Consider the following 17,282-nt stretch of genomic DNA (forward strand, 5'->3'; position numbering starts at 1 on the left):
ATTTTTATCCTAACATGAGTTGTCCCCCGCCGCTCCCCTTGCTGAGATCCTAGGTACCCATTTGGTAATCAAAACCAAGTACCCCCAAGTGGAAAATCTGTTGTGTAAACGGATACTGAGGTAGCCTGTGTAACTATTCTCCTGCTTTTAATTTATGGCGCGTACTGAGGCACATAGATATTTCACCTCGGTCACAGGCGGATGAATTAAGTAACTGAGTGGATAATTTCTGCACAAAGTCCCTTTGCTATGTCTTGTAGATAGACTTACTGTTGTTTTTTCTCAGAGTAGCACACGCAACCTATATCCTCAATTATTTGATGGATGTATACCAGTCTCTTTCTTCCTCTACAGTTTTTGCCCTTCTCAGTTCCCTCTAGTACCATGGAAGTCATTCCCTGATGTCTTAAAAGATGTCCCATCATCCTGTCCCTTTTCCTTATCAGTGTTTTCCACATATTCCTTCCTCTCTGATTCTCCGCAGTATCTCCTCATTCCTTACCTTGTCAGTCCGCCTAATTTTCAACATTCCTCTGTAACACCACATCTCAAATGCTTAGATTCTCTTCTGTTCCGGTTTTCCCACAGTCAATTTTCATTATCATACAATGCTGTACTCCACACGTAAGTTCTCAGAAATTTCTTCCGTAAATTAAAGCCTATGTTTTATACTAGTAGACTTCTCTTGGCCAGGAATGCCCTTTCTTCTATTGCTAGTCTGATATTGGTGTCATCTTTGCTCCGTCCGTCACTTGTTAGTTTACTGTTTATGTAGCTGAATTCCTTAACTTCATCCACTTCGTGACCATCAGTCCTGATATTAAGTTTCTCGCTGTTCTCATTACTTTAGTCTTTCTTTGATTTATTCTCAATCCACATTCTGTACTCATTAGACAGTTTATTCCGTTCAGTAGATCATGTAATTCTTCTTCACTTTCACTCAGGATAGCAATGTCATCAGTGAATCGTATCATTGACATCCTTTCACTTTGAATTTTAATTCCACTCCTGAACCTTTCTTCTATTTGCATCATTGCTTCTTCGATGTACAAATTGAACATTGTGCTTGTTGCGTATGACCCGTCTCTCCGTAAGCTTACCCCTATTTTTCTAATAATTTCGAACATCTTGCACCACTTTACATTGTCGAAGGCGCTTTCCAGGTCGACAAATTCTATGAACGTGTCTTGATTTTTCTTTAGTCTTGCTTCCATTATCAGCCGCAACGTCAGAATTACCTCTCTGGTGTTTTTACCTTTTCTAAAGACAAACTTATCGTCATGTAGAACATCCCCAATTTTCTTTTCCATTCTTATGTATATTATTTTTGTCACCAACCTGGATGCATGAAATGTTTAGCCGACTGTGCGGTAATTCCCGCACTTGTCAGCTCTATCAGTCTTGGGAATTGGGTGGATCATATTTTTGCGAAAGTCAGATGATATGTCGCCAGATTCATACATTCTGCACACCAACGTGAATAGTCGTTTTGTTGCCATTTACCCCAATGATTTTAGGAATTCTGATGGAATGTTATCCATCGCTTCTGCCTAACTTGATCTTACTGATTGTATAAGTAGATAAACGTCTCGATTTTTCAGTATTTTATGGTTTTGTCGATTCCTAATGGGAAAACCAGATCAGTGGCGAAATCTGTGCAGAGGAAGATTGTAAGTAGTGGAACGTAAATCGGTCCCTTGTCTACTACAGTTTGATGGACGTACTCGTAATTATACCGAGAAGCGTCTCAAAAGTGTTAAAACTGAGGGCCTGAAGTGTTATTAGCTGACCCATAAAACACATTATGGAAGTTATTCGGAAACTTCCTACAAGGAAACTTACGAGCAATTTGAACGGAAAGTTAATTAGTTTCAATGAACTACAATTAGTCGAAGGCGAAGACGTTGTGCCAACAGAGTGAATATTATGCAGGTCATCCACAACAGTACTTCAGGATGAAATATGCTCTCTGGAAAACTGTTTGTATCACGAGCATTAAGTGGATAGTTTTTACTCCGGAAACCCTTTACTGCTAGCCAGAGAACTTACCTCCATTCCGTCATACGTCCAATCTCTAAGAAGCAATAAAAATGAGGATAAGTTGCTGTAGGGTGTGATCGAATAAATTCAATGCTGAATAAAATCTACTTCAGTAATTTTTTTTATCAATGTGCAGTATATTTTGGGTTAACTGGAAATTCACTTCATAAAAAACATGTAATGGTATGATGAACGAAAAAAACTGTACTCATAATAGCAAATTTTGTATCAATGGTTCAGATAAATAAGGGAGCACACAGAAAAACAGCACGCAGTTTACAAAATTTAATACCTATCCAACAAGCGGAAAGAAATGTTCTCTATCTGAATCGCTAATGTGGGAAAGTCCTTGCAACATCTTTTTTTTGTGCTATCAAAATTACTCCTTTTTTTTCACGTTTTGTACCAGCAAAGAAATAACACACAGTTAGGGAAGTTCTAAGTTCTTGAGCGTGCATACTTATGAAAACAAACTGGAAAATCCATAAAGTAGATCTCCTACGACTTTGTTACAAAGTAAGCAGTCAATTACAAGGCCTTTTTCTTGTACATTACTGAAATTTATAAACAGCTGCTCCAAAAGTCGTTAGTTACGAAATTTCGTTAGTTACGAAACTGTAAATGGCCAGTACGTGGACATATAAAATTTATATACGTCTATCTTGTCACTGGCGAACGGTCTTCCCACAGTGGTAACACCGGTTCCCGTCAGGTCACCGAAGTTAAGCGCTGTCGGGCTGGGCTAGCACTTGGATGGGTGACCATCCAGTCTGCCGAGCACTGTTGGCACGCGGGGTGCACTCAGCCCTTGTGGGGCAAACTGAGGAGCTGCTTGACTGACTGAGAAGCAGTGACTCCGGTCTCGTAAACTGATACACGGCCGGGAGAGCGGTGTGCTGACCACGTGCCCCTCCAGATCCGCATCCAGTGACGCCTATCGGCTGAGGATGACGCGGCGGCCGGTCGGACGTTAGATCTTCATGACCTGTTCGGGAGGAGTTTAGTTTTTTAATATTGTCATTGACCCTGCAGTCTTGTTTTCGGTTGACACGTTATACATCATAACGTTTATCGTGAATATCATCCACGGAACGAACTAACTAAATACCATCTTTTATTGTACAGCTGTAACGTTTTAGCAGTGTGTCGACCTTAATCGAAAAAAATGTAAATGTTACGCGAGGAAGGGCACACAAGATGTACTGTACATCTCAGCTGTACATTCAAATATCTTCATGCCATGTATATCCTTCATAATAAACTTAAATTTTGACAAGAACATCATGTTTTTTCTCGCGGAAATGATTGGATGTGGCTGGAAAACTAACGGAGTTGGTTGATATAATAAAATAGCTTGGTCTCACACCTGAAAATATAGTAATAAACATGTCTGAAATATTTACTTCATAATGTTATGCACCATTTACATTCTACTCTTAGAAAATCTAATTAAAAATTACTATGAAATAATTTATTTTTGTAGACCTTTCACTTAACAAGTTTAAAAAATAGTTGCCAAAATCGGACCTTTTCTAAAAAAAATCGAAGTAGTATTAACCAAAGTTGGAAAAAGGGTATTAAATCAGAGAAAACGTAATCTAGATTCAGTGCCGCACTTCTTACGTTAGGTGGTGGGCTGACCGTACATCCCCAAGACTCGGGGCACATAACGAGACCCCAGTGGACCGCGGTTTTCCATTTCTTAAAGTTTATCGATTTTATCTTGATACACTTTGGACTTCATCAATATCCAGGTGAAGAAGCCCACTGACGTCACATTTGGCGAGCTGGGAGCTCAAAGTCTTGGCTATGGACGACCAGTCTGTCTCCAAGGAAAAGTGGCATTCATGTAATCGTAGGAGGTCAACAACAACAGCTGTCCTTTCTTCTGTTATGTATATTCTTTTGTACTGGCAGCAAAAAAGTCAAAATTTTTAACGTTAAGTTACAAATAGTAAGAGACTTCACGAACACCCTGCATATAAAGATAAAATAAAATATAACACCATCCAGAAGTAAAATGAATTTATCTGCTATATGATGTTCTTGTAGATTTTCGTACTGACAATTATTTTTTAAAAGAAAAGACTTACCTTCTTTTTATTAGAAATTTTGTCTTTGAAAAGATTCTCAGTGTTATTTCCTTCCGTCAGTTGTGCGACCATTTTTCACAAGACACTACGCCTTAAGTCCGAAGAGAGAAGTTTCCGGAAGCTTCCATAGCATGACAATACTAAAACCACTCTTCAATAGCTTTACCCAGCATTTTAAGGTCCTTTAGTTTCTGCTGTGTCAGGTGTACCATACTTCATGTTTAATAACCTCGTAAGTTTTGTTTCTGGAACATTAAACTGTTTTCTGGTCTTCTTCCAACCCATCTTTTTCTTAACTGCATCAATAATTTTTAATTTTAGATAGACTGCACTTTCTTTAATCAATCTTCCTCATTGTTGTCATGAATGAAAACACACACGGCACTGGTGTAATATTCTAGAATATTTTTTATTTCACAAACAAGTTTGGGACGTTACGCCATCATCAAGGACAGAGATAAATATACCATGGAGTGAAAATTTCCTCGGATCAGATATTTTAAACTAGCGCAGCTACAGAGTATCTCCGTTTCCAAAGCTGAAAATGGTTTGTTAGAGTTAGGAATAAAACGAGAGGAATTATTTCAGTGAAAATGCGATGTTATCCCTCACCGTGAGTGAAGACAACTTCCAAATTGAATAAAATGCAATCAAATAGCATCAAACAATGGCCACCGTCCTACTTTGGTGAACGCCATAATGCACAAAAAGCAAAAATAGGTGGGCTCTCGTCATCACCATGTTCTCGATCCACCACCTCTAAAACGCAAGAAATGGTACACAATTCATATTTAGGGAAAGTGTCACACAATGTCGCCAGAAAGCTTAAACCCAGGAACTTGAAAACATCATTTTGGTTCACAACACTATTGGACACTGTGCTTCAGCTTATCCCTTCAGCTAGGGAAAAGAGCAGAATATACAAAATCAGGAGCAATGAAACTTCCCCGACACAGAAACAGCCAGTTCAACAATTGTTGCTATATCTGATCCACAAACGGCAAGAATTTTCAACAAATTCGCTTTTGAGCAAATGTAATTACATTTAACAAAATATTCATGTATTAAAAATCAAGTGAAGTGTTTGCGAATCATTAGACTCCATACAAAATTGGTCCATATCAAGGAAAGTACATACGATAATAAGAACGGCCAACAACAGAAATATATACCGTACTTCTCATACGTGATATATGTGTTTATATCCCCTTGCTTTCGGCGGAGTAAGTTGCATTTATCCGGATATTCGAAAGTATTTGTTCATGCGTAAGTCGTAGTGTATGTCACTGAATCAGCGAGATACTGTTGTGTTTGCATTTATTTCACGATCATTCATGTCTGTTGAACATTTATTAATGCGAGCGACGCAGAAATATAATAATTATACTGTTAATCAGGTTTAAAAATAATTAAAAACAAAGTTTAATTTGACGGATGGCTTTCTCACCGCTAGAGGCGCTAGTATCTTTTCAACCGTTAGACGATAACAACTTACAGAGCAGTATCGCGACCCTATGTTTGACTGTGTTTCCACGCCGTAGCCGAGGAGTGAGTCAACTGTTCACGAATTGAAACAACTATTTCCAGGGACGAATGTGGATTCTGGCCTTCTGATTTTAAGAGTACGAGCGTCAACGAAAGGAAACCGAAGAACAAACCAAAAGAAGTAGTAAAGTAAGTCTGAAATGAAAGTAATTTCCTACATTTCTCTGTTAGTTCTTTATTTTGGTATACCTTCCTGCATAAATAATTTTTTGCTATTTTGTTTTCATTATGTTAACAATACAGGTCAGTATAGTCAATATTACAAGACCATAAATGCTTTTACGTATCTGTATATATCTCTGGTATCAGAGCTTGTTTTCGCTACCGAGACTGAACTTTAAAGTGGTGGCGTCGTGAGGAAACAGAACGCTAACCGTTGACTTTTGGCATGCCTGGTCTGTTAGGTTTCGTACGTATAGATACATTTACATCAATATGTGCACCGTATCGTGCGAACCATAAAAAGACGTTGATTAATATTCCGTGAACTGTGCTCTCTGCTTCATGCGTGGGTGAACTAAGACAGTTTCTGCGTATGTAATGGATGCTCACTGTTTAAGCAACGCGAGTGCACGATACCATTTTGTACATTTCCAGGACTCTAGTTGGGCACGGCTAAGTTTTGATGCGTTTCGTTTCAATCATTGAACTAAAATGTTTAGAGTGTGCCAAGGAGTAGAGTATTGTACAGACAAGTATACTCCGTAAGTGCGTCTGCCCCGCATTTCAAATTGTGCATCCGCTGGAAGTGTCGTAGCACGTCATCAAGCTTACGATGACAGCTGTAACAGTCTCATCCTTAACCGTATAGGATGCATAACTGATTTGGAGACAGAATTTCCTACGCAGAATCGTCAGCACTCTGTCTCTGAATTCTGCAACGAGGTGAGATGCACACAAAACGTGTAGTTTCAGAAAGACTCAAATGCAATCAGGCTCTCTTAAAACAAATATAGTGCCTCTTTTGTCTCTTACAAAAGAATGCTACTAAAGCTGTAACATTGAAATTAGTCGATCTACAACATCATTGTTGTAACAGTACCATCGTATAAATTCATGTATCTACTCCACCTTCTTCCTATAATTTTTCTACTGTTAAGTAAAGTAAAAGTTAGACTTGCTCCCCTTAAATGTATCTGACCAATTCCATAATTTAAATTTCTCACTTAGTAAATACATGCCAGATGAATAGATCTGTAACCTGACATTATACGGCGTGTGGTCGAACCCATCATAAATGTGGTTTATTCTGATTAGTCGAGAACCGCAGCCCGCAAGGTATTCAAATTTGATAGCTGATGTGTACATGATTGTGGCTGTTTGTCCGCAGTTGTACGCTAGTTGTATGGATTGAGTGCGTCAGTATCTTTAGAGTAATTGAGTGCATTTCTGGAGTCTAGTGAAGCAGGGGATACAATCACCACCACCTAAAGAGAAGGCCGCGGCGCGCTTTTGTGACGTCACGCAAAGCGGGCCAGGGTTGGATTGGCGCTGCGCTTAAAGAATCGAGACGCACGGCCTGCAAATCTTTGTCAAACGGTTTTACAGAACCTATTCCGTAAAAAATAATTAATTTCTGAAATACTTTTAGCTTTATATGGCAGCTTCATGATGAAGTGCCAATCATTTAGGTAATGGTCATAACTATTGTGGTACTTCACAGATGAGTATCAAATTTGAGAACGTTGCCATCAAAAATAGAGGTCGCTATGAATTTGTGTTTGATGCATATTACACATTCTATTGCTGAGTATGAAATACAGATGAGGTTTTGAAATTTTCGTAAAACTTTGGATCAATATCTGCTTCCAATCTCGAAAAAATTGAGCATCTGCAGCAACTTCACTTCCGATCGCAACGCGCGGGAATGAAATATTCATAACGCCTGTCATATCTCGTAAACCGCTGGAGATAACGAAACGAGATCTTGGCAAATGATACCACGCAAAGAGGAGAGTACTTTGCCGAATGGTTGAAATAAGTAACTTTATTAATCGCGATATAGCAGAATCTATAGTTTATAATTCTTTTTTACCGGTAATGTAATTGCATAAGACTTATCAATAGCCAGTGAAAACGTACGAGTGCGGGATTTAAATAATATTGCGATATACATGATAAAACAAGGTTCATTTGTGAAAAATGCACTGTGATAAAGTACATTCTTTCTGGACCAGACAACTATTACTTACACTCACTTGAAAAATTCTGCACTAATACAGTGTATAATATTAAATTCCTCTGCCTTCAGTATCCTAAATAAATATTGTGTAGCTGTTTATAGAGCTCCCTCAGGAAAGCTGAGTACATTCCCCAAGCAAACAATCGCTTTTAACTCACCTCACAAAAACAATTATGCGTTGTTATTGTAATGTAAATTTTCTTTCCTGCAAAAATATGGCAGATTTTGAGCATAAGTCAACAGTGAAAATCTACAAACCTTCAGCAGACATTTGCAGCAGTTGGAATGAGACAATGTGTCAAGCTAAAAACGTCAATAATAAATTTAACCTATTTCTAGATTAATTTGTTCCATTGTTTGACACATCGAAAAATAACACAGATATGCTTCATACAGAGAGATCGCTTCTTAAACATGAAAACAGCAGTTTCAACATTCGTTAGCACTCATGATAACTAATGCGAGAGTAAAAAACAACACCCACTCACAAATAGAGAATAAAACGTATCGGTAATGCGTAACAAAATACGAACTGTAGAGAAATTTAAACACGAATAAAAAGTAACATGAGCCACAAATTTATATTTCGTTTTCAAAATCAAAATAAAGCCACTTGATAACGAATACTAGGCCTACTTACTGCGAACATTTGCTCACAATTTTAGTCTAATGTATCCAAAATGCATCCACCAGAAAAAATAACAATTGTACTAGGTATATCCACCAGAAAAAATAACAATTGTACTAGGTATATAGTTTTTACATACCTTCGTGTGCTCAGTGGGTTGGAAATTGCCCCGATGAATCGCTGAAAGACATTTCCAACGCAGATTCACATCTTTCGGAAAGGAAAATATTACTTTCGGTCGAGTTCCGTAATTCCCACGACACCTTGGCACACAGCACTTGTAAACCATGTTCACAGTAGCTTCACTACAGGCAAACACTGTAATCGCTAGTTTTAAGCACGAATATAGCACTCGATCCAACAAACGTGTAGATAAACAAACGCTTCGAAACACAACATGGTGGCCCGCTTGGAGTGACGTCACGACCTGCTATGAATTTCGCGCTGCGGCCTTGTCTCTAGGTGGTGGTGGTTGTATCCCCTGCTAAACTAGACCCCATTTCTGAATATATGCATACTTATTATTCAACGTGGTCCTTCAAACTTGCAGCAGCTATATTTAATGACAGAACCTAGTTTTTTACATGTTTAAATGAAAGTGCAGGACAATTATATGAGCAGAGTTTCTATGAGTCGAACAGAATCCCACACGCGAAATAAATCACTTAACTTTAACACAATTCATTCAGTGTAACATATCCAGATTAGGCCATCACTTGATAACACGGTCATTTGCACTACTTAAATTTAGATCGACCATTTTCGTTGTTAAACCAAACAACAAATTAAAACATGAAGGGAATGAAATTAAGTTGTGAGCCAATCTTTTTATTAAGACCGATTATGATACGCAACCAATTTCACGCCAATATAAATAGGCACCAATACCTTTACGGCTGCCTAATATGCTGAACAGATTCTCCAGAATCAGCGTGTCCTCTGGGTCTTAAGGACACCAATATCGGATGCAACGCGTGACATCCATTAATAACCAGGCAAGAAAAAGGAAACTGTTATATTAAGAAAAATACAGAACTATTTGAGAAAGGCTGCTGCCAACCTCAAGAGCTGACCAGAATGTTGGCACTACATGTCCAGCACCATTGCACAGTTAACTTTCGAGCGATAATTTGTAACTAATTACTACAAAACTTATAGTTTAGTAACAGTTTAATTTAGACTCCCACTAACCTATAGGACGTATCCAGGACCACTGAGAGCCAGTACATCGTCCTTATATTTGTTATGCAATAATTTTAAGAGACAGGCCTACATCAACGCATTGAGATATCGCTGAAGAATTAAATCAGCAGGTAATTTACATGCGTTGTTTTCTTCGTGACTGGTTGCCCTAAGACGACAAAGATTTTCAAGTTTTGTATTTTTCGAATGGTTCACATTCCATGAAAGCTAATTACTTATAACCTGAAGATAGTCTTAAAACTGCCCCATTTTGTATATCAAAACACTGGCGTCATCGTACGATGCAGTATTTTCAAGATCAATGTCGATACGTTTTTTATTTTCAAATGCGCATTGTAGTTTGAGACGTAGTTAGTTAAGGTCTGTGGAATTTTGTACGGTAGACCAGTTCTGTAAATGGTCCCAGACAATTACGACAGCCAGGAATTGCAGATTCGCCTAAGCCGTGCCCTCCCTCCATGGTGCCGCAGTTCCACATAACTACCAGAACGTTCGCAACTGCAAAACCCTACTCGAATAGGTTACGAATTTTACAGGGATGTTAACGGGCTATCTGGAACTGAGTGAGCCAGATGGATATTGACACTCCGCGCGTCCTCGGCCACGGAGGCAAGTTCATTATATTTAATAATTCAGAAATAATCGTGGAGAAGCTAAGAAAATTAGATGTTTTGCTTTGTTTCTCGCAGTCCGTTTTAACAGAAAACCTGGAACGGCAGCGGCACGAGTTTAGACTTATTGACTCCTACCGCCCAGAACCGGATGATTCAAACATTATACAAATGGTTTTCTTGTACTGATCATGAATTTTCGGATATTACATGCTCTGTCTGCTGACTCTGACAAGAGGCAAGAGATTTATTGTTACTGTAAGATTCCAGGGATACTCGAAGAGAGTTTTTTTCATCTCATTATTTGCGATTGTTAAGCACAAGATAAATAACGTACAGAAATAAGATGCAGTACCGGTCGCCAACATAGATATCTACAGGATATAACTTCATACAGTAACTAACTTCAGTTTCTTGCTAAAACTATGCCAGTCGTATTATTGTTCAGACTCGCACACAGAACTAACAGTTGTGCGGACACCATGATGCAAACAATAAAAATAAGATAGCCTTGAATCGCTAAGAATCCCTTGAAACTTATTATCGAAGCAGAAATCACCCTCGCGTCTACAAATCCGCCTTTTCCCACTCTTGGAGCAGTAGTTTCAAATATTTCATACAGCAAGAGTTGAATGTTCACGACCAATGTTACTATGTCGTGCGGGCAACAAGCAGGTAGAAGCAGTTCGAGGTACATTCTGAGACCAAGGTTCACGCCGCCTTACTCACCGATGTGACGCTCCTCACGACAGAGCAAGTAGTCAGTCACTTTTATACGAAAAGTAATCTGTAACTAAAAGAGCGATTTCAGAAAGACCATTCTGATTATATAAACAATGTCAATGATGGAACAATGACAATTTTGAGAGGTACAGATTTTACGAGCGTTTACCTGCATAACAATTCTGGCGTTCGATCTGTCTTGTGCTAAATATGTGAAGGGATGAACCATTTAACTGTTAAAAAAAAGGATAACTACATTTACGAAGGTACATAACATACGTAGTCCTTTACATTTCGAACGACCCAATTTTATAGTGATTTACAAAGTTTCAACAAGATAAACCATGTTATAAACTCGGTATTACAACTGTTCTATAAGCACTTTTAGGAAGTTTAGACTTTGGTAAGACAAGCAGAAACAGGTTGTGCCGAATAAAATAGAAGTTTGAAAATGACAAACAGGTTCATCAAAGTAAAAAATGTTTTAAGTTAAAAAACTAAAAATTAAAAAAACGGGCTACCATAATTGATGAATCAATATATGTATATGTATGCATACATAACGTTAGCAGTTGCATCTCTGCCTGTGTAAATTAGAAAAAGTAATGAAATTATTGTAACATGTACACGTCTACGTATGTACAAAGTTATGTACATGCATTCTGTACGTACAAAGGACTTTTATATGTTCATATATACTATACAAACCGCCATGAAGTGCACGGCAGAGGGAACGACCCACTGTACCAGTTATTAGTTTCTTCCTGTTCCGTTCACGTCTAGAAAGCTGGCAGATGGTTGTGTGAATGCATCTGTGCGTGAAGTAATTATTCTGATCTTATCCTCACTATCCCTATGTGAGCGATACGTAGGGGGTTGCACAATATTCCTACAGACATCATGTAAAGCCAGTTCTTGAAACTTTGTTATTCATCAAGTCTTCCAGTTCAGCTCCTTCAATATCTGTGTGAATTCTCCCATTAACGAAACAAACCTGTACCCATTCATGCTGACTTCTCTGCATATATTCAGTATCCCCCGTTACTGCTATTTGGTACTGGTCCCACACACTTGAGCAATATATTAGAGCCGGTCGCGCGATTGTAAGCGCACTCGTTTGTAAACTGATTGCACTTCCCCAGCACTCTACCAATAAACTGTAGTCTGCCACTTGCTTCACCCACAACTCAGCCTAAGTGATCATTCCATTTCGTATCCCCACAAAGTATTACACCCAGGTATTCGTATGAGTTCGCAGATGTCAACAGTGACTCATTGATATTATAGTCATAAATCTTATTAATTTTCAAATTAACCATTTTCCCGTCTCATTATTGTGATAGCAGTTTAAATTTGTATTAAGATTATAGCAGTTTTAATCGATTTTGACCTAAAAAGGCGTACATTGGGCCTCCTGTGAGCTGCTGAAAGCAGAGGATCTGCCTTTTGTGTGTGTCTATGGTCTAGAGTTGAGAACTCAGTATCCATGTCTAGAGTTGAGAACTCAGTATCCATGTCAAAAATAGAAATCAACACACAAATTATTTCCTTGATTTCCGATCCATGGAGATTACAAATTTATAAACGGCAGTTCAGTACGATGTCCCATCGTACGTGGAACAGCATCACTCTGCAATATCTTCGTAACCAATATCCTATTCCACATAAATATTTTATTCTACATATATAAATATATTGATAGGAGCACTGACAAATGTAACGGTTTAAAGCGCCAGGTCCGCACGGCATAAATACCGACTTTGAAGTTATAGGTCCTACCTCTTCCGGAAGTATAGAAATAATGGATGGTTTTACAGATGCACGTGTCATAAACCTGTACAGTAGAACCCAGTAATAAATAAGAGAAGCATGATGATAGAACACAAATTGAGAAGTAAATGCACAAATTTAGGGCTAGTGTAAAGAAAATCGTGCACGTTTTAAAAAGACATACTATGAGATTTTGTGAAACGCAGCACTTTCAAAGGATGCTATAAAAACTTAAATGCTGCATGCAGAGCAACAGTGCTAGCACATTATTCTTAATTGATGCTGTAGACTAGCAAAAAATATTTTTAAACGAAAATTCGAGAAGAAAAACACCATAGTTATATGCACAGATGCAAATTAGATTAGGCCTATGTGAACAGTAGGTCAGCGCCCAAATAAAAGCAACAAATACGCTCTCATTCCAAGTGCTTTTAATTAGTTTATTTGCTAAACTACTGTATTACAAATCGTAAACCTTGGGAGACACACGAGCCAACATACTGCGGACGCCACTAGTGAAATTCCAAGAAAAATAAATTGTTGTAGTGGAGTTCGGAACAGGATAATACGATCTGGAAAATATTCGCTAAACGCTGGTAAATCACCAGCTGAAGGACCAAGAAAAGGTGATGTTCCCTAACACGTTCTCGATGCAGATATGTTCTAACTTCATCACAAGAACGTATTAGATTTGTACTGGCTACATTTTGATTGCGCGTGGAAAGAATTAGGCACTTACATCTGCATAAGGCTCCAGCCATTTTTTAAATACTGTATCCAAGTTGTCTTCAAACCTGTACTTATGTGTTTATTGAACGATATGTGCTGGTCGTGAGATTCATGCTCAAATGTTCGGTCACTCAGGAGAGCATGGACTACACATTTTTGTAATGAAAGTGTCCTCAAAATGGGAGAAAAATTCGCGTGCTGGTCTCCTCATGCATCTAGTGAGTCATTAACAGAAACTCTGCGTGTAGCACAATCAGTAGTATTCAGCCAGTCAAATGTCCTTGACCAGCACCTGCCCTAAAGCCCTAAGTGACAAGTTACTGTCAGCTTTGAAATGACATTCGACGCTGCCGTTGAATTCTAGATTAACAATATAGTGGCATTAAACACGTTTCGGTACGGCACGTGTTTTGGAGGCATATGCTTTTTTTTTTTTTCAATTTTCCACACTGTTGGAAAAGTGGAAACGGAGGTTACCATATTCATATTTGTGTGCGAGGCTACGCGAGACGTACGCGTTTGCTTTTATGATCAACATAAATTTTGTCGCGTTGCTCACACGTCCATGGGTAGTCAAAAATTTGCCAAACCGGGTGGGACATTCGGAGTTACACACATTCAGAATGAAGCCAGTGTTCACAGAATACACAGTGAATCATTCCATGACTCAGTTGCTTACAAAAACAACCTTTAGCGCATGGGAAATGAAACAAGATATTCAAACATCTGACGCAATTGATAGTAAAGTGCTCTTTTTTTTTAACCAAGCATGTATACCTTAAAGGTATGAATCACTTCTCATCGCCTCAGCAGCATATGATAAAGCACTCAGACCTTGCTGACAAAGATTAGGAGACTGTGTAGCAAATCATTCAAGATGATGTCTGCAGTCACAGACGACGACACAGCCTTGGAAAAGCCTACATACCATGCACTTTGTTTTTGGATCCCTACTTTCACGCACATTCAACCTCTGTCCACATTAAATGTCTGTTCGACGGCTTAGCGTCTACAGTAGCATATGAATTTTCGAATGATGCAATCTGCACAACCGAGACATCACTTCGGGCAAACACACGTACCTGGTGCACTTTGCCAGGATCTTGAAGATGAGCCTGCCCAGACCTGCATAGTATGAACTATACAGCGTTTGCCATAATAGACGGCGGAGAATAATTATCATTTCTTGCATGCATTCATTCATTTATTTCTTATCTCACAGCCTGAAATGAGAAAGATCTTTTTTCCGGCATTAAGACCTCCGTGAAGCCGTCAGCTCTCCTGCCCGTCCCATGGGTTTCCAACGAGTCCGAAAAAGGACGTAGGGGTACAGGAGGAGGTGTTCAATCGATTTTAACGAATCTACTTCATTTCACTACATTTCGCATCGTTTAGCGCTGCCATCTAAGTCAGTCACTTTACCATTATGATCAACATCCGAGGAATAAACAGCTGCCTATCCATCATACCGTCTTCCCAGACTCGCACTCGCAAGTTGACCTAACTCGCGTCATTCACCAAACAAGCGCTTCATTAATGTAAATTTTTCATTGAAAATCGCGGAACTAAATTTGCTTCCCCAGTAATATACGCCCTTACACAACTATAACTTTTCAGAGAGTACCTTTCTGCACGTCAGTGATGGCTTAGGCATCGGGACTATCTTGGCAACAGATTCATTATTGCCCAAAGGACAAATTTTTCTTTGTAGTAACACTGCTTTGCCTATTAAACAGCTCAGTCGTCGCATCCCAATTTACTAATGGTAAATCTGAAGACGTAATCGAGGCAAATATGTGCAGGCACAATATTGTTCACTGGTTACACTATGTTCAGAAGCAGTCAAATACAATTTTGCAGTCTTTCTCTCAGGGCTTACCTTAAATTTTGATTCTTTTGCCAGGTATTGCCGCAAAACGTTTTTGCACCGTAGTCAGTTCATCTGGTATAGGACAGAGTTTAGGATTAACATCCATAGACATTTCATACGTCAAGTATTCGCAACTAGCTTAGCGCCCGCTGCTACGCTCAAGCAGACTGCATGGTCTGTACAGATTTGTTTTTCTTTAATCGAATTTTTACGTTGTTCACAAACTGCAATACCGTCTAAACTTTTCACGCTAATTAAGGCCATAAAGCATGGTATTTTCCAAATGTACGTCGACCAGAAAACTATTATGGTAGCTAGAGTGAAAGTTTTTGTTAATTATACCTTTTGTGTTCTTGTGGCAATATTTCCATAAGTTTCATCCACTAACGTATCATGATTTCCATAGTAACTAGTGTTACAGTTGAACAACTGAAATAACAGATTTTTATATTTCAATAACACTGTATTAAAATCTCGGTAACTTAAAACAGCAGCTCTCATATTTATATGCATAATGGTATACTGTGCCTAAAATAAAACTTTTATCTGAATTTAAAATATAAAATAACCACGATGTAACGGGAATTACATAAGTGCACCTGCTTGCTGACGTGGACGGTGAAAATCAATGAAGCCTTTGAGATTTTACATGATAGAAACTTACCAGTTTAATTTCAGACCAAGTAAACATGACAGAAACTGAGAGTTATTTACAAAACAGTATTTTTTCCGGCAATTGAAATAATTTTTGTGTAATGGGCGTTACGTAGTTCAGATAATATATTAGAACTAAACGAAATTTCCAGTATCTTTAAGATATTAGGATGAAATTGTAATATTGAACGATAAATGAACATACAATTTTTCGTTGAAACAAGTAAATGGCAAATATTAAATAAGGGCTAAGAATAAGAACATTTCTTGTGCTTAAAAATTTTCAAAACTAAGAAATACATTAAATGGGAACATTAGTGTATTAAATCCATATTCTAATATTTAATGAATTCATGCACATATTTCTTTTATATAGTAATACCAACAACTGCACTGTTAACTTCATTAAAGTTTGTTCCCTCTCATTTTGTTGTTGGGTATTAACAATTTACTAATAATCTGGTACAACTGGAGAAATGCAACATCGTTGTCATCTGGGATAAAGGTTTTACTGTACTTTCCAATAGCTTTCATAAACAAGACTTGCACAACATCTTCGTCATCAAGATCACTTCCACCTTTCCTTCAAAAGACTCATATTTCCTTCAAAAATGTCTCTGCTCACATATGAGGACTTTATCCGTTGCAAATGTATTTTTTACATATTTATGGAACTTCTCAGCTGTAGGTATGTGTACTCTTCTTGATTTCGTTCGAGTCCATACACACTGCTTTACAATTCACCCTACTCCATCCATTGCCCCCCCTTCCATGTGAACTTTGCAAAACTTCCATTTGCGATCATTAATGCCAAAATCATGTGCCACAAAATAGTTACTGGATAGCGTAAACTTGTTTTTAAATTGGCTGGCAAAATATTATCACTAAAGAAATACAACTTTATTGTGTGTTTGTTAGTTTTGAAGACTGTGCTATAGCTTCTCTGTCTGTGATTTTCCTTTTGGAATGCTGAAACTACTGAGGCTGTGCATCTTTAACATAGGAGTAAATCTTAATTTTTTTTCATCCAATGCATTATTTGACTTTCCTGAATTCTAGGTTATCTTGGGATACCCATTAACATCTTCCCACTGCTGCCATACCATTTCCTAATTTAAATCTTCGCCAGGAATTAACGTTTTCATGTCATGGGAACAGCTTTCCAATTGTTAGTCATACAGTTTTCATTTTTTATATCAGAGCGCAGCTGATCTATCAGTAATTTATGGTGTCT

The 17,282-nt window shown here is 38.2% G+C and overlaps 1 pseudogene; it reads left to right on the plus strand.

Annotated features, from left to right (window-relative positions):
- The first annotated feature begins 2,711 nt into the window (after window positions 1-2,711).
- LOC126102393 (5S ribosomal RNA) lies at window positions 2,712-2,829 on the plus strand (annotated as a pseudogene).
- Window positions 2,830-17,282: the final 14,453 nt, after the last annotated feature.

Source organism: Schistocerca cancellata, chromosome 9 (genome assembly GCF_023864275.1).
Source record: "Schistocerca cancellata isolate TAMUIC-IGC-003103 chromosome 9, iqSchCanc2.1, whole genome shotgun sequence".
NCBI lineage: Eukaryota > Metazoa > Arthropoda > Insecta > Orthoptera > Acrididae > Schistocerca > Schistocerca cancellata.